The sequence below is a fragment of the Capsicum annuum genome, chromosome 12 (assembly GCF_002878395.1).
Source record: "Capsicum annuum cultivar UCD-10X-F1 chromosome 12, UCD10Xv1.1, whole genome shotgun sequence".
Classification (NCBI taxonomy): domain Eukaryota; kingdom Viridiplantae; phylum Streptophyta; class Magnoliopsida; order Solanales; family Solanaceae; genus Capsicum; species Capsicum annuum.
Window position 1 is genome coordinate 40,840,306 of NC_061122.1, and position 24,896 is coordinate 40,865,201.

The window sequence follows — 24,896 nt, forward strand, 5'->3', positions numbered from 1 at the left end:
ATAAGCCAAAGACCATAGCACTGGAGATGTCTCCGGCATAAATGCAAGGAGGATGTATAGCTGATATAGGATCTTGTGGAACAAGATTTGATTCTTCAAGCAATTCAGTACAAAGGAAGAAATTTCGAACACAAGGATTGGAACTCGCTGATAGGAAAGGGGAAATAAACAAAGCAATGCCAAGAGCTTCATCAATCCACTGTTCATTGATAGACAAAGCTCTCTATTTATCATCTCGTGCCACATGAAACATCCTTTTTCCTTCTGACAAACAACGGGAGCGCCTAGCACCCAGAGTTGCAAAGCTTATTTTCTTTTCAGGGTAAAGTAGCCATAAAAAAGCGCTGGCCCATCAAAAGTTCAGTTCCTTCGTGAATGAAGTTCAGAATCAACAAGGGTTCGTAGAACGAAGGGAGTGTATAACTAGTATTTCATTCCACTTTTTTTGTTTGTAACGAGGGAGAGATAAAATGGAGTTCTTCATGAAGTTTGAAACAAAGGAATACAAAAAACTTTCTTTATGGCCTCCTCTACTTACAGCTAAGTAGCTGAACGCTCCTCGTTTTGAGACATTATGGCTTAGGGGTTGACCCTAGTAACAAAGAAGGAATCCATCAAAACTTAGGATCTGACACCATGATAAAATACTCGCTCATGATTAGACCATCTCCCTTATATTTTATAAAATAAAGGTGCATTATCGGTTAATACATTGTAATTAGATAAGTTATTAGGAATATGACGGAATGAAAGGCCAAGGAATGAAAGAAGAATACACCAAAATGCAAGTGCTGCACCAAACACTGGTGGTTGTTTCTTATTATAAGTGAATGGAACGAAAAGACCCGGAATTAATGAATAATGAAACAATTCATATATTGACATGTCATTTTCATTTCCAAATTTCTTCTTTGTTATTCCCATCATCCGGTAACCACAGGATGATCCACAAGAAAGGTGAAAAAATTCAAACCTAAGGCCGGCCTGACCCTGACCTGCTGGGTTGGGTGGCCGAGTTAGCACCCCTCATCACCTCTATACCCAAAATAGATGCACTACACTACCCAGTGCCTAACCTTGTCTCCCCTACTCCTCTTCTGGCTGTACCATTACCAATTGTGGGTAACCCCCGGTCCGGCCACCCCTGACCTAAGAAGAACTATTATCCTTATGACTAAACAAGGATTAACTTCTTACTTCTCGAGCAATAGTTCCGCCATCCCGACCAGCAACTTCTTAGGAGTAGGGGCACGAAAGATTGCCCAACCTAGTAAAGGGGCTTGGGGATAAAGGGTTTTCTGGGGGAGAGAAAGTTTCCTGGTTGGATTTTTGTAGATCAAATAGTACTAGTTGGGTAGATAAAGGTGGTGAAATCTAACCTTTGAGGATACGCTCATACTCAAAGGAATCAAGGACATATTGGTAGATCAGCTAGCTCGCGCTCTAGTCTTCTATTGATCATTTCTGCCCCTCGCTCTATGAGGATGCGCTCCTATCTAGAACGTGCAAAGTAAAATAGCGGTAGATCAACTTGATAATATGGCAAGAATTCAAGCCCAATTGTTGTATTTTGTGAAAAAGGATCTCTCTCTAACCCTAGTAAACATTCAAATATCTTTCCTACATTTATTTGTAAAGGTACTCCTAATGGGTTAAAGACCGTATCAATGGATCTTTCATCTTATAAATAAGGCATATCTTGTGTAGGCAAAATTTGGGAAATGATACCCTTATTTTTGTGTCTTCCAGCGACTTTATTGCCTACTTTGATTTTATGTTTCTGTGAAATATATACATGAATCGTTTTGGGATTATAACTAGAACATCCCTTTTCTGGATCCACCTCACTTCAATAACCAGCCCTCTTCCACCTATAGGTAATTTGTGATATGTTTTTCTTGAAGTAGGTACCTGAATACAAAGTATAGCTCGTAACAATCTATCTTCCTAGGCATACGAAGATTCATTCACGACTGGTGTTTAAATTTCCCTACTAAAATATCACCTGTCTCTACCCAAGATCCAAGCATCACAATTCCATTTTTGGCTAAATTGTGGAGTAAATGGGCTTCTAAATGCGGTATTTCATTAGTGTCTTTTTCAGGGCCTTGACATGTCACATGAGTCTGAATTTCGTATTTCCGTATGTGAAAAGAAGTACAAATATCTTCATATACCAAACGCTCACTAATAAGTACTACATCTTCCGAATTATAACCCTCGCATGGCATATAAGCTACTAATACATTTTTTCCCAAAGCAAGTTCGCCACCAATTGTAGCAGCACCATCTGCTAAAATTTGTACCTTTTTAATGCGTTTACCCTGAGTAACCTGGAGTTTTTGATGCATACAAGTTTTTTTATTGGAACATTGATATATAACTAATGGAATACTTAGAATATCTCCATTACCCGCTAAAAGAATCTTGTTAGTATTGGTTTAAACGATCCTTCCCTCGCGTTCGGCTATAGCAAGAGCCCCCTAATCTAGAGTTGTTGTCGTTCCAACCCAGTTCCAATAATGCATTTCTCAGAGCGAGAAAGATAAACTGCTTGATGTTACATATTAGAAATCTTAAAGCTCGATTCGCATTATTATGTTCAATAAAAGGAATGAAGGAAGCTACAATAGAAAAATATTGAAAAGGAAAAATACTTTGAAGATGAACCTGTTCCCATGCAATAGTTAAGAATTCTTGACGGTATCAAGCTGGAATAATCTATTCTTCCTGAATATCCTAATTTAAGGCTAAAGAATTTCCTGCCACTACTATATAGTATTCATCTCTACCTGGTGATAAATAAAGCATTTGTACCCCGGTTGACCCCTCAGAAATTTCATAAAAACGACTTTCTAGAGACCCCCAATAACCAATCCTCGCATGAATTTCTAAGGATCTAACAAGTCCAACATTGACTCATTCAGATGTGTCAATTGGGCAAATACATCCATAGTGACTAGGATGGATATCTTGTATCTGAAAACTAGCAGAGCGACCTGTCAGTCCTCCAGGGCCCAAATAACAATATTTTCTCCCATGAACTATTTGTGTTAATGGATTAGTTCGATCAAAAACTTGACATAAAGAGTGTAAACCAAAATAGGATTCATAAGTAGTTGTTAATGGAGTTGAGGTTACCAAATTCTGAGGTTTTAGTATCAATTTATGCCGAATTGATCCATATATAATCCCCCGAACCATATTTTCTAAATGAACCAGAGCCAATCCAAATTGATCTTGTAAAAGATCTGCTACTAAATGAATACGTTTATTTTTCAAATGATTCATATCGTCAAGTGCACCCATTCCAAATTTCTGCCCAATCAAATAATCGGCAGCTGCAAATATATCTCGTGGTAACAAAAATATATTGTTCTGGGGTATATCAAGCTTCAACCGCTCTTTCACCTCCCAAAGAGCAAAGTTGGCTTGATGAGCGCAGATGAGGAAGCAGGAGTAAGAAAACCAATAATCTCTTTCTTGTCCTTCTACTTAAGGTTAAGGGGCAAAGAGAAGAACTTTTACTACTGAGAAAGCGAACGGTCAGCGCGAAGGTTTAAGACTTAGCCGAGCATTAGCGAAGCTAGATCTCATAGTGAGGTCCTTTGAGTTAGCGAAGCACTATAGTAGCTCCAAAGCCCTATGTCCTATAATGCTGAGCCAAGGATGCTCCGCCTTCTCTATGGAAGCAGTCAACTGAATTCTGAATGAATTAGCTCCTTGGTAATGGCTTAATCTATAGATAGAAAGCATTATAATGGGAAACTACCATGTTATGTTTGGAGAGAGATGGGACCGGTTATATAATAGGGGAAGCAAATGCAAGATTTTTTTTTCAATAGCCGGCCAAATTACTATAGGATCATTGGTCTACTCTACCTCAATTCACCAGTTAGAACCTTATACATAAGGTTTTTTCATACTAGCTCCTTCTACCTATACCGCATTTGAAGCACCTAAAGGAGAATTTGGTGTCCTTTTAGTTAGTAATGGAAGAAATCGTCCCTACCATCATAAAATAAGATCACCTAGCTTTGCCCATGCACAAGGACTCAATTCTATGTTCAAACATCATATGCCTGTAGATGTGGTCACCATCATAGGTACTCAAGATACTGTGTCAAGAGAGGTGGATAGATAGGTCTACTAGTTCTCCATCAGGACCCTATCATTATTGCGAGCCAAAAACCCAATTTATATGCCCCCTTTCTTTATTGTTGGAGATTTTATCCAATTATCAGCCCCGATGTAGAAAGGAGTAAAGAAATAAGAGTTGAAGACGGCTTAACAGTAAGAGATAACTCCCTCATCTTGTGGATAGGAACATCTATGTAGATGGGATTGGATTTATAGTTCCAGTTAGGGGTAGGTATAAACCTTCATTCATCTTCTTCGATCTCTTTGGAATATCCATCATCTTGGTCTCGACCTTGTTGAGCTCTCCCTGATCGAAAGTTCCTATTTTGCTGCCTCTTCGATCGTCCCCGACTCCTTAAAAAAGAAGATTGGTGACCTAGATGGTCAGGGTCTTTCCTTACCTTAGATGAGCCTTATGTCTCTTCAATATTCCTATTCATCTTGCCTTGTCTTGGGCACCACAGTGGACTGATTATCCTATATATAATATCTACTCTAAAGATTAAGAGGATAGAGGGTCTCCCTTCCATAGATTTGATTGGGATTGATTCTCAGGATTGAGCCCTTATTAGACGTGTGCCTACCAGCACCTGTCAAAGTCTTTGACTTGCACGACGTCTCCTTCAATTTGCTCCAGCTATGAAAGAAAAGAATGGGTTCAATACTTTATTCTCTTCTACCGCTCTTTGTTTACTTATGGCCTTCCCAAACTCCTACACAGGGGGAGTCAGATCTTGGAGTAATCTCCTTTCCATGGGCAATCTACTCAAGAGTTTAGGCCCCTAATTCGGTCTATGTCTGAGATGCTGCCGTACTCAAAGGCGAGGGGCTCAAAAAGTAGATGCGATCGGCCTCAGAGGAGAGGGGAGTTAACTTGGGATTCTAGGCAAACTATTTTTTTATATATAGTCCTTCGTATAGACTAGGATTTTCATTCCTCACACCAAAGCTAGAAAAAAAGGAGCTCTCTCTTTTTTCCAGCATTTTTTTAATTTTAAAGGCATATAATGCATTCTCGCTTTCAGGGGGAATTCATGGGAAAATCTAGTACAAGAAGGAAGCGAGGGTGGTAAAAGCGAATCCAATGTGAGGGAAGGATTACTGCGTCAGTCAAAACTAGGGCTTATGCAATTAAATCAGAAATGCACATGTAAGATAAGAATGGAAGGAGACAGCCAAAGCAAGGATTGATCTATTCCAAAACCACTAGGCAAGGACCTATTCCTAAGCTATTATTCAGTAGACAGATAGGGAAAAAGACTAAAAACATTCTTTGAAAGATAAGAGCAAGTATTAGATGAAGCCGACTTTGTCCATCTCGCATATCAACTTCCCCTATCAATAGCGTAAAGCCTCCCAACATAGAGAACTAACATGGTCGGTAGGTAATTAATCTTCGTTTGGATAGCAATACGGTACATGCACCGAGATATGATTTTTGCTTTTCCATCCCTGGCATTCAAAATAAAGGGGGAAAGGGATAGTAAAAAGCACCCTGTAGATAAAGATCGAGAGCCTATAGACTGAGGTTGAACCATACCCCTTCTGTTAATTGAGAGTGTGACGAAGTAAACCGCAAATATTGTGCGATAAACTGATGTTGTGAGGGGGAGATAGCTGCACTTCTTATTCTTTTTTCCTTTCTATTCTTTAATGCTTCTTTCAGGTCTCTCTACCTCTGACCATAAGAAAAATGTTATACTATAAGAGCGATATACAAGTGCTGTATAAAGTTCTGTTATCCATTGTTCAAACCTTTCTTTGAGTAGAGCTCTTTCTTTTCGGTCATTGGCAAGCGCAGATGGGCTTTCACACCCACTTATATTATAGGTGGGATGAAGGCATCTATCTTATTATATGAAAGAATATTGTTAGATGGTTATCGGCTAGAACAAAACAAGGGGCGTTGTATGGAGGTTTCCAAGCAGAGGTGCGAAGCAATTGAGATGCATATAGAATAGATGGTAGGGTTCCAAACCTCGCCTAGCTCTGATAAAGAAGGCCTTGTTCTGAAAGGTACAGCCCTGGACAGCGGAAAAATAGAATAATATGGAGCCTACCTACTTGATTCGGACAAAGTAGACAGATCAAATGAATGGAATCCAGGTGGTTCTTATGCCACTTTTGATGGTATCGAAGATAGATGGAAAAGCATTAGATCGATGGCCGGGGTAATTTGCTTCACACTCTAATGCATATTGATTTGGATCCTTAGGAACAGATCTTAGAGAAGTAGATAGCTCAGCTCCACTGGGAGATGGGAAACTATATACGGAGTTAGAGGCAGAGCGACTTGTACTTGGCTAACCGTCTGAGGGATGGTAAGTTGATTGCTCGATAGCTTACCTATAAAGATGGATTTTCTTCTGGTCAGCCACTATAGTACTAAGACTGAAAGACTGCCAGGCAGTCTGCATATAATGGAATTCACCAAACATGGGAAAGAGTACCTTTTTTCTTACTCGAAGGAACCGCTACCATAGGATTGTTGACAAGGATGCCTTATTGGTTGGACTTTTATTAAGGATAGACCTAGGATTGAAAGAGTCATAATATATGGATAGCATCTTCAAGGGATTGATGGCTTCTTCAGAAAAGTCTTGGCCTCTATAAAATGAGTATTTTTTTGGAAGGATAGAATCATTGTATTCCCAAGTACTGATTCTCTTTTAGGATGGTATTCTATTAAATGAAGGCTAACTTCTTACTTGGAAGGATGGGGTAGATATATATAATATGATTGGATTGATGGATGGTGCACTATCCTTATCCCAATCATTTCTCATCAAAACCAATGAGTACAACTTATTAAAGGGAAACTATGAAAAAGATCTTAGAGCTAGCTCTCTCAATCATCCACAGCTCTAGGATTAATGTGCTCTTTTTTATGCTGGAGTCATAGCTTATCTAAATTCTTATTCCCACCCCCACAAGGTCTTTAAATAAAATGAAGATAAGATAATAACTTATTGTCTTCATCTATAACTACTTCTGGTTTATATACACTGTTAAAAGGTTGAATTTCAAACGATTAGGTTAGGGCAGGGTGGAGTTCCTCTTTAGCACTGTTCATTTAGGTGTAGTTCCATCTAATCATGGTATAAAAGCAAAAAAAAAGCCTGGTTAAGATCTAATGAGCTGCCTATTGATATTCCTGACTTTTCCACTATTGCTTAGTTCTGGGTAGATGGGTTGGGCTAGCCACACAGGTATGCCCAGGCCTCTGAGAGTGACCGACCTTGGCACCTTCACTCACTCAGTCCCCAACTATAGTGTGCTCCCTACCCAATGACTCTATTCCTGAGCCCATAATCATAAGAATAAGGATTGACCAATCCCAGATAAAGATAGACAGTGAACCAAGAAGATCAAAAAGCATTTTCATTCCCTCTCTTTTCTCCCTGAAAACTATACTAGGGAACTAAGCCTAAATGAAATGGTAGGTTTCAACATCTTTTTCCCTTTGGTGATTCTTGATATTTAGCTTCAATTACAAAGAATTCTGCTTGTAAGAAATTCTGCCTTTGAGCGACGACTTTTGGAGCAGGAGTAATAGGGCGAAGCAAGCCTACACTATCCACCGTCACCATCCTTTCTTTATTAGTTAGTGCCAGATCTAGCTCTCCTGATGAAGAAATCTTTGTCCTACTGCACGCGTCGGTCTTTACAACTCGACATGTGATCTCAACCTCCATATTATGAGGCAGGCAATGGAATAAAACCATCGGATGCTAATCCTAGGTTCACGAATCCAAAGAAATCAAACTGACTTACTGTCCTTAAAGATATTTTAGAGGTCATTGATAGAGTTCAATCAGCCCTTTTCCACAGTTAGAGGAGTGGCCAAAGGACGAGAATCAAGCATGTCTGCATGAGGCAATAGATCTAGGGAATATTTTTGTTGACGAAGGATAAGAGTTCACCCCTGCTGATACACTTCCATACTAAGAAAGTTGTGGAGAAGGCCCGACGTCTTTCATATTTTCATGATCATGCAAGAACAAAATAAGATCAAGTATTCCCTGTTGATCACTACCTGTGAGAAAAATATCATTGACATATAAAAGAAGGTAGATACTATCCCCAGATGTGTGATGAATGGATAAAGAGGTATCACAGTGGCGTCTTCTGTCCGATTCTTGGGTCCGGTTGAGCCTCTTTGAAATTACATCCCTGCCTCTCGTCTAACTCGAGTTGCCCCGCTCCTTTGGCAGTTAAAGTAGCTCGCTTCAAGTAGTAATAATATATCCCTAGGGGTATGTTACGATCAGAATTTCTCATCCTAGTTGAAGTAAGAGTAGCAAGGTTAGGACTGCATAAAAATAGAATAGAGGAAAGATATTTGATTCCATAGAAGTTTGTCCGAATGGGAAAGCCAAAACTCTTGTAAACCAGCTTGATAAGGGTAGAGGTAGGGACAGTCTCAGTACAACTTTCAGTGCGATAGTCCTTCATTGAGACTTAGATTGCACGATCAAGATCAAAGTGTCCGTTCGGTAACTCAGCCATTAGTCATCTTATCTTAAAAGAGCATCATTGTCCCTATCATCTTATCTTAAAAGAGCATCATTGTCCCTATCACTTCCTCATCCTCAACCTCTAGAGGAGTGGAAGAGACTTATTTTTCCTTTTTGTTTTGACTTTTTCACTGACTTCTTCTCATCTAAGCATTTGCTTCGGCGTACAAAAGCTCGGACAAGCGAGGAATATCATAAAATCAAAGAAGACCAGGGTCAGCCGACCTAGAATAAACCACAAATAAAGATAGGTCAACTGATTAACAGGTATACTTGTCAAGTAACACAAACACAGGTACATAAGGAATCACATCATCACCTCCTTCTTTATCTTTAGATTTATTAGCGTCAGCTGAGGCGATCATTCTTGTCTTTCAGTGCTTGCCCTTTTTTGTTGAATAAAGATCTTCATCGATCTCCACTACGATTGTCACTCTTATAGAATATGGATAATTTATGTATTACGAGAATGATGTTGAAGTAGGATCACTAGTGGGATAGTCCAGTGGTACTCCTTGCCTCTGTTGACACAATTAACCACTGGGGACCGATAGACAGCTTGCTTAGTAAAGTCTTTTATCTTCAACTCAGGGGTTATGAATGATTAACAGAAATGAAAGGTGAGTTCAACAAACTAGAATTTGGGACCAGTCTTGTATCGAATAAAGGAAAAAGGTCCCGGTAGGGGTCAACTGCATCGGGAGGCAGAGGTGAACAACAATTAGCAATCAAAAATTTGTATCTACTTTTCATGGTGAATTCGTCAGAAAAAATTGTCTTCCACAATGGAATCTGATAAGTGAGATCTCGATTAAGTGTTTACATAATATTCTTCTGTTCGAAGAAATGATTCATCGAAATAATGAGTCACCATTGATATCGACACATCTGAGATCGCCAAATACTCTGGAGTTCCTCTATTCAATCATTTTCCTTCTTCTTGTTGCTGGATATCTCGTTTGTACACATCTTCTCTTTGTCTCCCAGGCCTCTGGTGAGTTAGAGACAGAGTTCAAAAAGGTCAAATATTTGATGATGTAATCATCTATGATTGAGTTTCGAAAACTTCTGGATAGGTATCCTTCCTTTGAACTGAATTCTTTCTGGTTAAAGAATCAATTTTCTTTTTATAAGGGCTAAAATCACTTATTTTGGCTTTTTTACCCCATATTGTAGGGTAGATCTCGAAAGATATGAAAGATCTTCCTCCAACCCGTACATACGACTTTCATCGAATACGACTTTCAACAAAATTCTATATGTATCTATGAGATCGAGTATGGAATTCTGTTTACTCACTTTAAATTGTGTATATGTTTCCCTCCCTTTCCTGCTAGGATTAGAAATCCTGTATTTTACATATCCATACGATTAAGTCCTTGAGTTTCCAATATAGTGTAAAAAAAAGTGCTTCGAATCATTGCTATTTGACTCAGACCTGTTCCAAAAAAGTTGAGGTATTTCAAATTGTTTGTTAACACGGATAAAGTCAGGGAAAACCTCTGAAATTATTTCAATATTAAACCTTGGACATATAAGAGTTCCGAATCAAATATCTTTACAAAGAAGACCTTTTGTCTCATGGTAGCCTGCTCCAGTCCCCTTTTAAAACTTTCGTTATTAGGTTAGCCATACACTTCACATGTTTCTAGCGATTCACATGGCATCATCAAGTGATACAAGTTCTGGATAAGAATCTACAACGCACTAGAATGCCCTTGTTGACAATCCTTTACTCCGACAGCATCTAGGGTTCCTCGAACAATGAGATATCTCACACCGGGTAAATCCTTAACCCTTCCCCCTCTTACTAATACTATAGAATTTTTTTGTGAATTATGGCCAATACCGGGTATATAAGCAGTGATTACAAATCCAGAGGTTAATTGTACTCTGGCTACTTTACATAAGGTAGAGTTTGGTTTTTTTGGAGTGATAGTGGAAAAGTTGAAGATAAGTCACCCTTACTGCTACTCTAAAGAAACTTACATGAGATTTTCACCTCATATGGCTCCTCGTTGAATTCTTTCTAATTCATTGGATCCTTTTTCGCATTCGAGAATCCCCCTCTCTTCTTCCACTTTGCCCCGAAGAGTACCTAGACCAATTTAGTCACGTTTTCATGTTCCAATTGAACACTTTCCATTTTTTATTATTCTTAAAGTATAAGATTATTCTCTTTACCAAACATATGCGGGTTGAATCACGATCTTATATATAAGAAGAACAAAAGATCTTTCTTGATCAATCTCTTTGCCAAGATAACCTTTGAGGTACGTCAAGATCCTTTTCAAGTTTGAATTTGTTCATTTGGAATCTGGGTTCTTCTACTTCATATTTATTTAACATAAATATTTTACCTCTCTTTTTTATATCATTCCTTAAGTCCCATAGGTTTGATCCTGTAGAATTTGACCCATTTTCTCATTGAATGAAAGGTAAAAAATAAATCAAATTGATAAAAGTACTATGTGAAATATTTGGTTTTTCCCCTTCCTCGATCCCTATCCCATAGGTACAGTGTTTGAATCAATAGAGAACCCTTTCTTCTGTATGAATCGATATTATTCCATTCCAAATCCTTCCCGATACCTCCCAAGGAAAATCTTGAATTTGGATCCTAAATTGACAAATTAGTGTCAGCTTATCCATGAGGTTATGCACTCTTTGAATAGGAATCCATTTTTTGAAAGATCCTGGATTTTGTACTTTTGTAGTTCTCTGAGATCCTTTCTATGACCTATGTTGAAGGGATATCTATCTAATCTGATCGATTGCATAAAGACCACGGTAGCAACGGAACCAGGGAAAGTATATAGAAAAGACAGTTCTTCTCTATTATATTAGTATTTTATATTATATTAGATATATTAGTATATTAGATATATTAGACTATTATATTAGATTAGTATTAGTTAGTGATCCCGACTTAGTGAGTCCTTTCTTCCGTGATGAACTGTTGACACCAGTCCTACATTTTATCTCTGTGGACCGAGAAGAAAAGGGGGTCGGCAAGAAGGGGAGTGTCCCATGAGAGAAGCAAGGAGTTCAACCTCTTTCAAATATACAACATGGCTTCTGGCAATGTAGTTGGACTCTCATGTCAATCCGAATGAATCATCCTTTCCACAAAGGTAAATCTTTGCCTGCTAGGAAAAAGGATAGCAAGTTTCAAATTCTGTCTCGGTAGGACATGTATTTCTATTACTATGAAATTCATAAATGAAGTAGTTAATGGTAGGGTTACCATTATCATTTTTGTAGTGACGAATCTTGTATGTGTTCCTAAGAAAAGGAATTTCTCCATTTTTTTGTGTTCTCAAAGGGGCGTGGAATCGCATAAGAACTCTTGAATAGAAAAGTGATGTAACTCTAGTTCCTTCATAATAGGTAGTCAATCCTATTTCCGATATGGGCAGTTGACAATTGAATCCGATTTTGACCATTATTTTCATATCCGTAATAGTGCGAAAAAAAGGCCCAGCTCCAAGTTGTTCAAGAATAGTGGTGTTGAGTTTCTCGACCCTTTCACTTAGGATTAGTCAGTTCTATTTCTCGATGGGGTGAGGAAGGGATATAACTCAGTTGTAGAGTGTCACCTTGACGTGGTGGAAGTCATCAGTTCAAGCCTGATTATCCTAAAGCCCAATGTGAGTTTTTCTAGTTGGATTTGCTGCACCACCATCTCTCAATGAGAATGGATAAGAGCCTCGTGCGATTGACGTGAGGGGGCAGGGATGGCTATATTTCTAGGAGCGAAATCTGGGCGAATATGAAGCGCATGGATACAAGTTATGCCTTGGAATGAAAGACAATTCCAAATCCACTTTGTCTACGAACAAGGAAGCTATAGGTAATGCAACTATGAATCTTATAGAGAGTTCGATTCTTGCTCAGGATGAACGCTAGTAGCATGCTTAACACATACAAGTCAGACGGGAAACATGGGAAATGGTGTTTTCATTGGAGGACAGGTGAGTAACGCATAAGAACCTGCGCTTGGGAGGGGAACAACAGTTGGAAACGACTGCTAATACCCCATAGGCTGAGGAGAAAAAGGAGGAATCCGCTCGAGGAGGGGCTCACGTCTAATTAACTAGTTAGTGAGGCAGTATCTTACCAAGGCAATGATCAGTAGCTGGTCCGAGAGGATGATCAGCTACACTGGGACTGAGACACGGCCCAGACTCCCACAGGAGGCAGTAGTGGGGAGTTTTCCGCAATGGGTGAAAGCCTGACGGAGCAATTCTGCTTGGAGGTAGAAGGCCCATAGGTCGTGAACTTCTTTTCCTAGATAAGAAGAAATGATGGTATCTGGGGAATAAGCATCGGCTAACTCCGTGCCAATAGCCGCGGTAATACAGAGGATACAAGCATTATCCGGAATGATTAGGCGTAAAGCGTCTGTAGGTGGATTTTTAAGTCCACCATCAAATCCCATGGCTCAACCCTGGGCAGGCGGTGGAAACTACAGAGATGGAGTATGGTAGGGGTAGAGGAAATTTCTGGTGGAGCGGTGAAATGTATAGAGATCAGAAAGAACACCAGGTTTTTTGCCTCGGGTTGAATAGGCTGCTTGCAACCATTCAAGTGAGTCACCTCCAAACCATATTGGTCAAATCAAGTCCATTCTTTAGTGCACACCTCCGTATGATTATCGCCTTTGTGATAGCTTCTTGAACTTGGAATGATAACACGAGCCCTAGAACAAGAAGTCTCAGCGGAAGGAGCAAATCATTAATTAGCACCACTTCGTAGGCTAGTCAGAAGCAGCACCATTGTCTCTATTCTATGGTCTAGGGTTTTGCACCTTTCTAGGTTATTTCCTGCTCCCAAAACAAAATTTCATAAGAGAGAAGAACTAGAAAATGTATAAGAGAATCAATGGACGATGCACTATTTTCATGATCAAATGGTGACATTGTTTAACACATAGCTATTTTATGAAGAGCTCAATTACAAGGAAGGTTGATGTCGAGTACCACAGCCACTAGGAAAAGAAGTAGCAATAGACCAGATGTGAAGCTTACAAATTCCCTATCCGGTAAAAAAAAAGGTCAGCATTCACCCAAGGGGCTTACTTATTCATTTGAACACATACAACTGATTACACAAATGGGGAAATAAAAAATGTTTATCTACATAGGGCACATCTCTGGGGAGAGTAAGACACCGAGTCTTTGGTGCCTAATTAGGCTTCCTTCCTAATAGGTTCTTCTCCCCCGCGCTTACCCAAAATATGGATCCTACTCAACCTCTCTATCGAATAGTCGGCTCGAAATCCCCTTCCTTTCGGTGTCTAGGTCGCACTTTCTTATTTCAAGCCCTGGACATTCTCCTTTGATAGAATTGCCTATGAAAAATAGCATACATCAAGAAGGATGAACAGATCGTATCTAGATTGCATCTACTCTACTTTTGTGAGGAAGAATCTAAACTTCTGCGCAGATAGGACTGCCAAGAGAATGCGGTTTTGCCCCCTCCTCCTAATCCTATTTAATTCTCTTATATAATAGGCTGATTCTAGACACTATGTCAAGTAATCGATCATTTCCTATTCTAGTACCAATTCCTCGGGCAGGCCATGGTGAAGGCATAGTGTGAAGCTCAATCGTAGGTGCATGAATCTGAGAACTGAGATATTAAAATGAGTCATTTTAAATGAGTTAACCGATAACACAATATAATTAAGAGGGAATGATGAGATGAAATGAGTTGAACTGAGTTCAAAGAATCCTCAGATTCCTCCTCATTGAGTTAGAGGCATGGAGTAACCACGACAGAAAGTTACATATCTTTCCTTCATTTTAAAGTAATCAATTCCTGATGTACTCCTACAGTTTGCCTGAAGCTCACCTGGTATACTCCCTCGATCTTAAATGATCTATCCGCTCCTTGATTACATTCTGGGATGATAGCTAGTCTTCTTCCAAAATGGGCAGCTTTTTTTCTGGACATTTTTATGCATATTACTAGGTTGAGTTTACACCATTTGTGAAAGGGGATATTGGGGCATCTTGGGCACCCGTTGGCTTTCACCCCAGGAAGACCTCTTCTTGCTGCATCTAGAAAAGCTTCTTATTCATACATTTTCATACATTTCTTGGCTTCTCAAAAGGTTGCTTTGATCCCTACGTGATCTTTACTAAGCACTAGCTCAATACTCTTTGTACCAATTGTGCTAAACAGTTCTAACTGGCTAATGCTCTCCTTTGACCTCTGATCGGTCTTTCTCCTTGTAATAAAATATGTTCAATAGTTGTTATGTTTTGAAGTGAATTATTCCAATATTATTTTAGACTTCATCTTTGTTTGATCTCCCTCTTCCCTCTCTCGCTACAACGAGCTCTTATATCAATAAAAAATAGGGAAGTAGAATTAATAAAAGTGATGCGTAAGGTTGCTTTCTTTCCCTAGCCGGAGCTTTTCCCATTTAGTTTAGTATGAACTTTGGTGAGAGGCAAGAAAAAATGGATTTTATAAAGGTTGACACTCTATCTCACATATCGCACATCTGTCTGAATGATGAACCGGTGGCATCTGACGACCAACCACATGTAACTCTTTCCTAGGCCAGCAATAGCTATCCACCTAACATCCCTTTCTACCCAAGTGGAGCATCCACTATGAAAAACATGCTCAGGACTAGAAGACAAAGATTTAGGAGTTTACTATTAGACTGATAAGGTTCTCACATATCTGATCCAATCAGGAGAAGAGATACAGAAAGAGGAAAGGTGTTTTCCCATTCGATTGATCGATTCAGAGTCCCGAACCGAAGCCCAAGCCCATACTCTGACTAAGAAAAGTAGAAGTTCCTACCCTGGGAAAATTGACATATGACCTTTCTAGATTAGGGAGTAGAGTATGAACTTGAAACCAATATGAAAGAAAGTCATCAAGCAAGATAGCAAGTGTCAAGTGTAGGTCTCCCATTCTATTAATGGGAGTTAGAACAAGAAATGAAGAAGTAACAAAGAACGTTACCACCCCAAATCTCATTAATTAGGTCTTCTGTATCACCTGATAATCATCTAATCAAACAAATGTCTTGACCTAATGGACTTTAGGACTAAAGCAGAGAAAGTGATATCCTTGTCAGAGGACCAAGCCACTCGAACAAAGTTAGATTAGCAGAATACAACTTCTTAACTGATGAGCTTCAATATGAGCTTCGAGAAAAGTATGCAAAACACACTAACCTAACTCAATGAAGGCGACTGCCAGAACTGACTCAGACACACACATGGGCGGTTGAGTAGTGGGTTGATTTGATCAAAAAAGTAGTATACCTCCGACAGAATCAATATCGCATTCTCCTTTGCTACTATAAAGGAAAGCGATATGGATTGGAAAGCACAAGTTCCGAGTAAGCGGCTTATAAAGTTTTCTCTTGTACCTGGACCATCGGCTTATATCTTCGGCTTAGTTAGAAAACCCTCCTATTACTTAAAAGTGAAGTTTTCACCAGTACTTGAGCTAGTAGCCACTTTCTTAGATAGAGCTTTTGGCTAGTTTATGTATGCGTCTTTGTAAGTAATACCCCAAAAACTCTAACAACAGAGATTGAATACCAGGTTTATTGACTTATTTCGGGCATCATCTTACGTCATTCGTTAAAGAGCTTTCCATAAGCCTTTAATTTAAGGACGTTTTAAAGAAGATAAAAAGCTTCGTATTTCCTGATTCTTAATAGCAGGAGAAATAGTCTTTTTGTGGCGACTGTAGCGGAGTCGAAGTAGATTATTTCAGGTGAGATTCGCCTAATCAAAAGTACCAATAGCAGCCCTCGACCCCCCTAAGGTATGGCCTACTAGCCCGCAGAAGTAGGAAGGCGGCCTACCTGCTAAACAAACTGTGTAACCAAAGCGACTCCCTGTTGGTGGTTGATAGGTGTTGGTCCGATTCACCTTTTTCAGTTCGAATATGATGGGTCTTTCGTGTGGAGAATCTCTCTAGTTACTAAGAATTTCTCTCAGTTGATCCGATGCATCATAGATAGAATGGAGTTAACTATACGCTGACCCATGTTAAAAGCTTTTTCCTCTTATGAAATTTTGATTGAATAGCAAACAATGGTTATTTCAAACACAGTCTACTATCCCACAAATTGATCAATGGGTTTATGCCGCATAAAAATTAAGACCTGAGAAGGAGGCTGTAGGAGAGAGTCCAACATAACTGAAATCATCTAAGCTGACAAAGACCCAGAAAAAGAGGATGCTGAGGAAGAAGGTAATGGAATTGAAAATACAGACTGAAGTAGAGAAGAAATAGAATATTGGTCTGATGGTAAAGTACCCAGCAGAAGGTAAGGTTGGGAAAGACCACAAGAATCAGGAGAAGGGACAGACCTCGTCAACGGAGTTTTCTGATGATCTTTCTTTCAAAAGGCTTGGTTTCGGAAGATAACCTAATGAAGGAAAACTTGAAGGTTGGTGAGTCAAGCAGTCAGACCCAGGTTAAAAAATAAATAAAATGAGCCAAAGTTTCACGTTCTGTTATGTAACTTACCGGAAAAGGTGGATTACAAGATGATCCTAACTTTGCCAAGAGAGTTCATGGCAAAAACCAATCAGAATGAATCTTTGGAAAGGGATTTGATGGATACTCAGTAAGCTTGCCATGAGGTAGTGATGCCAAAATTTCTTCGAGGAGGTTTTCTAAAGAAGGTTCTTCTCATTATCACTGATAGTCTAACTAAGGAACTATGTATTGGAGCTTACCTATTATCCAATTCTATTATTAGGATAGGACGAAAGTCAGGGTGGCTGCACTGCACTTTATATCTTAAGCAGTGTGCTTCTTCCCATTCAGAATGGATCGGTCAATATCTTCTTATCTTTCCCAACTCAAAATCTAGCCAAGCCACTATTCAAAAAGTCTTAGTTAAAGCAAAGAGGCACAGATCAGGGAATGGAAAAGTCTTTGGATGAATGAATTTAGGTATCAAAGTTTGACTATTTGACACTCTATCTTTTGATGGCGCTATCACTCTAACTTCTGGTATTATAAAGCTAAACCTAGGATTCTACAATAATGGGTTACTGTTCTACGACAGGTGAAGTTTCAGTCTAGAGGTTAGGAGTTCGGAACATTCCCTACTAATATTCAGATTCTTTTTATGCTATTGCTATAGTGGTTTATGCTATGGTCTGGGAACAATGGTAAATGTAAGGCCTTGTTGACTCTATGAAAGTAGACTATGCATGCTGCGGAAGAGAAAGTGGAACTCACTACTCGACCCATATTAGAATCCGGGTTTGTTTACTCAACCGAGTAAGAGGACTAGGAAGGGGTGCCCTTGGTTGGACTGATAGGAAGGGGTGCCTTTGGTTTGACTGATAGCAAGGGCCAGCTTTAGACCATCCTCCGATGTAAGCTAATAAAATTACTCGATTTTGAAAGCTATTGAGATAGAGGCAGACAGAAGGACCAAAACTGGCTTAGATGTCTGAACTTGGATGTCTTAAGCATTAGTTGACTTTAGTTCATCCTTCTTACTTAGGCTGGCTTGGGGTCTTTCTTCTGGAATTGTTCTCTTAAGAGAGTTGATTATTAGTATGCTTGCTTCGCCAATAATGATATATGATCAACAAGTCCAGCAAGGATTTCCCGCATAAGGCACTAATATACCTCTTCAGTGAGACATAGTTCCATCTCTTAAGTTCTTAGTACGGGTACAAAATACGATCATAATGGATAAGTTGATACCTAACAAAAGAGGTAAACCTAAAGTCTCGAAAAAGACTAGGTCATTACTGAATGATCTCTGTTTACTAAGAAACTTTAGGGTGGATTCTAACGAAAGGGGGTGTTCATATCTAAGTCCTAACTAAAGCCTATAGCAGTACGAAGTCGCTTATGCCAAAGGTTGATTGAATATATTCGGGTGCATACAAATGGCGGGTTTGATGGATGAATTTATTCCAATGTAGATAAATACAATAGATGGAAACCTAAGCAAGTAGCAAAGCAGAACCCCTCGCAAGTTGATGCATTAGGCTTTCACCCATTTATTCTATACCAAAAGTGAATTCATTTGCATACGAAATTCTTACGGCACGAGCAAGGCATGAATCATCGTAAGGAAAGGGCTAGGGGCTATTATGTGACTGGTCCCTCTCTATCTGACATATCATAAGAAGGAGTTCTACTTAGAATAGCTCTATTCCATCGTAGTTATCCAAACATATCGAGATTCATAAGAACGACGTGGCGGTCAAAATTCTTATACTACGTATATAGTTGAGCAAAAACAAAGGGGTATTTTTAGGGAAACATCAATCTATGACTGAGATACCGACATTGATGAATCAAACCTATATCAATGCCGCTCTCCTTTCCACCCCATCCATTGTTGTTTAACTAACGAAGAATCACAAAAATTTTCCCTTTCATCTAGATTTCCCTTCTAAATTGGTTTTCCCTTTGCTTTAAATGTCTTTTCCCCGCCTTTTCAAGGCACCTTTGTATGAAACTTCTGCGTTGCTATTGGTCCATCCATTTTCAATCCATGATAACTATCATAAAATATTGAATCTTCATCTAATCTAGGTAGTCATCCACTTCAAATCGAATAGTAAGTCAATCTGTACCCCAGTATATTCTTTTCTTCCCCCGTAGTGGAGAAGGTTCTTTTTCTTCGAATCTTTAAGGAAAGCGAATGATAATCCTTGTGCTATAGTGCTTGACTCAGTCTCTCCGTTAGTCCTAAATACTTCTCTTAGCTAAGGCAATGTACTAGTATGAAAAAAGGAAAATCCTTAATATATTTGATCTTTTAAGGTCTTTCTTAGATAATGATGTTATTCTTAGTGTGTGAAGTTGATTCTTCCTTGACTTCTGGGCTCACCTAAGGCGAGGATTGCTTTCTTTCTTTCTTTGTATCAAGGGTATGTGTATGCGGTTGTAGTACATCTTCTTTATTTTTAGAGGTTTCCTTCTCTTATTGTATTTGTGGTGGGAAGTAAGATGAGGGGAAGCTTAAAACTGTGATAAAGACTTATACTACTATTTGGGAACTCATGTATTCTCGATCGCCTTCTTGATTGTTGCATTGGTTTAGTCAATCCGACCGGCGCACTTGATTTATTGTAGTTTGTTAGTCTCCTTTGATTCGTAAACCAACCGGAGCAAGAACTGAATAGAGGCTTCAGTTTATGAGGCTTTCTTTTCTTCGAGCTCTGGTTATGGAAGAAGGAACCAAGAAGAAGGTATCAGCAACAAATGGTTTTATTACAAAACATCTCATGATGTTCATATCGATCTATTATGTGCCTCTACATCTAGCATTGGGTAGACCTCATACAATAACTGTCCTAGTTCTACCATATCTTTTGTTTCATTTCTTCTGGAACAATCACACACAATTTTTTTACTATGGATCTACTACCAGAAATACAATGCGTAATCTCAACATTCAATGTGTATTCCTGAATAATCTCATTTTTTAATTATTCAACGATTTTATTTTACCAAGTTCAATGTTAGCCAGATCAGTCAACATTTATCTCTTTTGATGCAACAACAAGATCTTATTTGTAACAACTAGTTTTGTCAGTTTGTTAATTGGTCACATTTTATTCATGAAATAGATTGGATTGGTATTAGTCTGGATACGGCAAAATCATTCTATTAGATCTAAGAAGTACACTCAATCTAATAAGTACCTTGTGTTATAATTGAGAAATTCTATGGCTCGGATCTTTAGTCCTCTCTTATTTATTACCTGTGTCTACTATTAAAGCAGAATATACTCACCCATTCTCATGAGAATCAAGCCCAGCAGGCCCTGCCTTAACATGTCCTCAGACAGCCAGCCCTCACTAGGCTGCTGGCATTGCTAAATGCTCCACTACGAATCAAGTTATCCCGAATACGATAGATGCGGAAGTGGCTAAATAATTTGGAGGAATAAAGTAGTTGGACAACTATATACACGAGGGTAAATTAGTATTCTAGGAATTGGCAACTTTGAAACAAAGGATAAGGGGTAGGAATAAACTTTTTTAGGTCTTGCTCTACTAAAGTAGTCGGCCTAACCTTCGGTTCCCGTAACCAAATTTTTATTTCTCACTCCTTATGTACTTTTTTTTACTTCATCCATACTTTTTGACTTTTTCTGAAGTGTGGGGTAAACGGCGCCCTCTACTTCTACTTTTAACTAAAGGCGAACAGCTGGCATTGCAAGAAAATAGAAAGCCCCCACCCGTTTGAGCCGAAAAGCGTACCGGCTATTTGAGTCACGAAAGGGCCACTTTCTTAATATTATTCTTAATATTATTTATATAATAATAATAATAAATAATCTATAAACAAAAATACAAAAGGAAAAGCTTTTTTTTAAAAAAAATTCTTCATTCCTGGGAAGAGGATGAAGCAGATAGGACAAGGCCTTCTCTTTCCATCTGCTCTTCCCAAAGTTAGCGAAGTCTATGTAGAGATCCGTAGGGGATTATATTTTAATTAGTTAAAACGTACCGCTCATAACGGTGATATTATAGGTTGGACCGCTACTAAGCCTACCACCCCCTTCTCTTCACCTGATACAAGGAAGTCGAAGTACCTGCCACCCTACAGATCTCAATGAAGTAATGAGAACCACAATGCTGCCGCTGCCCTTCAGACATGGATCCTATTCTTATCAGTCACCTACACTCTTACAGCATGCCACCTTTGGGCAATACGGTGTAATACGCAAAGCAACTAAGCCATAGCTCTTCAATCACTATATTCTTGCAATAGTGAAGGTGTGGTTCATCCTCTAAGAGAGTGTAGATGCAAAGGTTCAGATTGAAGATCTTAGCGAGATAGCCTCGGGGCACCATAGCATGTCGGGAATAAGGGGGACATAGTGAACGTAACCACTCCCTTGGTTGGGGGCTGTGACTCCCCTATCCTTTCAATTTTTTAATTCCCAGGTCCTTTTTATTATCACTGTTGGAATATTTTTTTGACGACTAGGTCAGGGCAGTTCACTATTTCTTTGCTGAAGGCGCTGTTAAGCCCTGGCTTTTGAGTTCCAATTTCATTGCCCTGACAAAACTTTATGATCCCCACTTCCAGAAAAAGATCAAAAAGATGGGGAATTCAGGGATTTGAATGAATGTTATTAGCTGTGAATTCAAACTTTTTGGTATTCTTTTGATATATTTGTAAGAACATTCTATGGTCTTAATAAGATGAGGTAGAGTGAAAGATTCACCGGCTAAATAATGATTTGGTTATGCCCATCCCACTAATGGGCGGCGGTGGCTAATCCGTACATGCGCTGGGGGGGTGACAGCTAGAAATGAGATTTGGGGAATGAAGTCAATCGATGCGCTTTATAAGGGAGAAGACAGGAGCTTTGTGCTTTAATAAGTCCTTTGGCGGAACAGAGCGCATCTTCTTTTGCTCATTTTTTAGGTCCTTTCCTTGTTGTCCTACCAAATAAACAGGCTTTTTATGATTGATTCACTTATAGGTCATTAACTAAAGACCTTGAAGTCGTGACCCATGAGATAGCTAAGGAAAGCGATATCGCGCGTAGACATCAAGTCGTAGCGCGCGAACCAGCAACCCATCTTTATGATGCTTTCTACTCCTTCGAGAGGATTTAGTTATTGAGTCAGTAAGCTGATCTTGCCTTTTATCTGGACATTATGAGTTCTCCCGATCATGACGACAATGTGAGTGAAGGGTAGCACTAAACTGGCAAAGAGAATGAAAAAGATTATGGGGCTCCGGTTCTATCGATTTTGACTTTATTTTACTTAATAGAAAGAGTTTGCAAAAAATGAAGAGAATGGATCCACTCAAAAAACTTTGTTCAGAATCTAACTCAGAGAGGCAGTGTTGAGTCCATGTAGACTCTAAATTCGTCTAGCGCTTCAAACCATATTGGATTACTAGATAAAGAACGAGTGATAACCCATGAGGAAATGGGAATTTTCTAAATCCCTATTTTAAGAAGTTGAAGGAACATTTTTGCCATATCCTTTACAAACTTTTAATCGAAGCAATGAATGAGTTGCTTGACGGCATTCATCTGTCATTTCAGTAAAGTGAGTCTTTCAAGTAAGCCCGCCTTACATGAAAGTCAAGGCTTTTACTTCATTGTTCAAGTCCTACATTCAGAGAGAAGGGTACAGGTCAGTTTGTTGTTTTGAAAGATTGTCGCATACGATTCAATCTGCCTCTGTCAAATAAATAAAGTGGATGGAGAGCCTTTTTATCCTTTTAGGTCCAACCTCTCTCTTCCACTTTCCACCCCCCTAAGCTTTACTAAAAGGAGGGTCATCAACACCGCCATGCCCTATTATATTTATGATATACATTAAATATCCCAACACTCTTTCGTAATCCAACTGTGAGTGACTTTAAACTTAATATTTTTTAAGTGTAAAGCTCATGTCTAATAGAGTCTTGCCAATACCTAAATCCAAATACTTGAACTTGTTAAGTACCTTTCCTATGTAATGAGACTGTGATAATACCAACCCTTATTGAGTTTTATGTCAACCCTAATAAGAAATCTACAACTCCAAGGTCTTTCATATCAAACTTACTCTGAATCATTATTTTTTAGCACTAATGTCAGAAATTTCTCTACTAATAATCAATATATCGTCCACATACAAAAAATAATGACCTTATGATTTGGGGTGTCTTTAATGCAAACACATTTATCACATTTATTTATCTTGAACCCAGACTCATTAAGGTTGAGGAGGTTAAGGGGGATATTCGTAGGATGCATATAGGTAGAGCGACAGGGCCAAATGAGATTCTGGTGGATTTTTAGAATTGTACATGAGGGGAAGGTATAGAATAGTTGATGTAGTTGTTTAACATATTTTTCAAAACGGAAAGGATGCATGAAGCTTGAAGGTAGAGTACGATTATTCCATTGTATAAGAATAAGAATGATATTCAGGATTGCAATAATTATAAGGGTATCAAGTTGTTGAGTTACACTTTGAAGGTTTGGGAGAGGGTGATAAAGTTGAGGTTGCAAAGGATTGTTTATATTTTTGAAAATCAGTTTTTATTTATTCTTGGGCGCTTTTCTATTGGAGCCATCCATGTAGTCAAGAGACTGGTAGAGCAGTATAGGGATAGGAAGAAGGATCTGCACATAGTGTTTATCAACTTAGAAAAGGCATATGATAGAGTCCTAAGGATATTTTTTGGAGCTATTTGGAGGCAAGAGGTGTTTCTATTATGTATGTTAGGGATATTAAGGATATGTATGATAGATCCAAGGTGTGGTTTAGTATAGGAGAAGGGGACTCAGAGCACTTTCTCGTATTAATGGGGTTAATCAAGGTTGAACGCTTAGTCCATTTCTTTTTGCCTTGTTGTTGGATGTTTTAGCGCAGCACATTCAAGGCGAGATGCCTTATTGTTTGCTTTTTATGAATGATGTAGTCTTGATTGATGAGACACGTAGTAGAGTTAATGCTAAATTAGAGGTTTGGATGCAAACTTTGGAGTTTAAAGGATTTAGGTTGAGTAGGTCCAAGACGAAGTATTTGGAGTGTAAGTTCAGCGAGGTGTCTCATGAGTCCGATGTAGTAGTTAAGCTTGACACTTATTCTATCAGTAAGAGAGAGAGTTTCAATTATCTAAGGTCTATGATTCAGGATAATAGTGACATTAACGAAGATGTCACTTATCAGATTGGGGTAAGGTGGATGAAATAGAGGCTCACCTCTAGAATTTCGTATGAAAAAAGATACCTCTCAAACCTAAAGGCAAGTTCTACAGAGTGGTGGTTAGACCGGCTTTGTTGTATTAGGAAAAGTGTTGGCCTGTTAAGAAGGCCTATATCCAGAAGATAAAGGTGACGGAAATGAGAATGCTTAGGTGGATGTGTGGGTGTACTAGGAAAGATAAGATTAGAAATGAGGTTATTAGAGATAAGGTGGGAGTGGCTTTGGTAGAAGCCAAGATGAGGGAAATAAGGTTGAAATAGTTCGGTCATGTAATAAGGAGGAGCACATATGGTTCAGTACATAGGTGTGAGAGGTTGGCTAGGGGTTATTTCAAGCGAGGTAGAGGTAGACCAAAGAAATATTAGGGAGAGGTGATTAGACATGATATGGAGTAGCTCCAGTTTACCGAGGACATGACCCTGGATAGGAAGTTATGGAGGAGGCAAATTAGGGTAGAAGGATAGTCTAATTTTAGGATATTGTATATTTTGGTGTGTTTCTTGGAGTATCTTGCTTATGGTATTATTGGATATGCTAA

General features: G+C 38.9%; 1 pseudogene; it reads right to left on the reverse strand.

The window, feature by feature from the left end:
• Positions 1-1,492: 1,492 nt before the first annotated feature.
• LOC107849312 overlaps positions 1,493-24,896 on the reverse strand; it is a 40,054-nt pseudogene continuing 16,650 nt past the window's right edge.